The sequence below is a fragment of the Triticum aestivum genome, unplaced genomic scaffold (assembly GCF_018294505.1).
Source record: "Triticum aestivum cultivar Chinese Spring unplaced genomic scaffold, IWGSC CS RefSeq v2.1 scaffold36716, whole genome shotgun sequence".
Lineage (NCBI taxonomy): Eukaryota > Viridiplantae > Streptophyta > Magnoliopsida > Poales > Poaceae > Triticum > Triticum aestivum.
Genome location: NW_025260850.1, coordinates 1 through 1677, shown reverse-complemented (window position 1 = coordinate 1677; position 1677 = coordinate 1). Strand labels below are relative to the sequence as shown.

The 1677-nt window shown below is 38.3% G+C and overlaps 1 pseudogene; it reads right to left on the bottom strand.

Annotated features, from left to right (window-relative positions):
• Positions 1-178: 178 nt before the first annotated feature.
• LOC123177778 (putative wall-associated receptor kinase-like 11) lies at positions 179-1411 on the bottom strand (annotated as a pseudogene).
• Positions 1412-1677: the final 266 nt, after the last annotated feature.

Here is a 1677-nt window from a genome sequence, read left to right as displayed (position 1 = left end):
GTATCAAGAACTAGATGTTTTAACTGTAAACAGTGTACCCGGAATAAATTTATTTACTTTCGCATACAGAGTTATACATGACCCGGTGTATATGAAGTACATACATGGTTATAATTCAGAGTTCCAAATTGGCGCCCAAACTAATAATAGCAATAACACTTCACAATGTAAGTAAAAATCATCTTGGAATTTCAGATGATTGGATGAACTCTTTTTCCAAGCTGTACAACCTGGTTCCTTCTCCGCCTTTGCTTCCCTTGTATGACTGATCATTTATAGCATTGCGGTTCACTCTTGTGATCTGAGAACTAAGATTGACTGTTGAGTTCTGGACATCCTCAAGTGTTGTCTCCACTTGTCTCATTGTAGGCCTTTCTTCACCTTTTAAACTTAAGCATGCTTCTGCCAGTCTTGCAACCACCTGAGCATCTTCAACCCCTCCCTCCTCAACAATTTGTGTATCCAGAATATCTAATAATCGATTGTCCCTTATAAGAGACACAAAATGCGATGCTAGGCTTGTGACTTCTGACGAATGGGAATGAAAAACTGGTGTCACCCTTGTCAGTAACTCTGCTAGGATGACACCAAAGCTGTAAACATCGCTTTTCTCCGTGAGTCGACTAGTGTAGTAGTATTCAGGATCAAGGTAACCATGGGTTCCTTGAACAGTTGTAAGTATTCCTGTCTCATCTATTGCAATTGACCTTGAAGCTCCAAAATCTGATACTTTTGATGTTAAAGTATCAGTAAGTAGTATATTTGCACATTTGATATCTCTGTGGTATACTGATATTGAAGCAGCAGAGTGTAGATATGCAATGGCCCTTCAGTTTCCAGTGCAATCCTCATCCTATCTTTCCATGATAATGGGTTCTCACTTTGGCCATGGAGATGAAATGAGGGAGTTCTATTCGATATGAACTCATAAACAAGTAGAGGAACCTCTGTCTCTAGGCAGCACCCAAAGAGCTTCACCACATTCCTATGGTTTGTCTGTGAAAGTATGACAACCTCGTTGATAAACTGGTCGATTTCCCTTTGAACAACAATTTTGGCCTTCTTAATGGCAACAATACGCTGATCAGATAAGATGCCTTTGTACACTGTGCCATGGCCACCGCCACCAAGGATGCGATTATGGTCAAATTTGTTGGTTGCTTGGTCCAACTCAAAATCCTCATTCTTTCCGCTATATCTTGGTTTGAAGAGATTAGCTGTTGCAGAAGCAATCCATGATTTTTCTTGAAGAACTTTTGTCTCAAATTCTTGGCTCTTCTTTGCTTAAATTTATTGGTGATTTTGGAAATACCCAGAAGAGAAAACACTATGCCAAAACCCACACTAATTGCAATTATGGTAATCAAACCTACAGATAATGAAAGTAAGGATCGATAGTAGTACATGATGTCTGCATTTCACAAATTTGAACTTAAATTGAAAACAACTCAGCCAAGCCATGACAAAGGTTCGCTTAGAATATTTATCAGAGCAATCATATTGGAAGTATTGTTTCCACATCAGTGATCACCTGGTTTACTAGTTTTCCTTTTGTGTTGTCTTTTGTTTGTGAATGGTGATGCTTTCATAGTATTAAGACAACTGATTTTAAACTGGAAAATGTATTTAGTAGCATTATGTAGCCGTTCTACTATTGTACTACATAACAAAAAATTC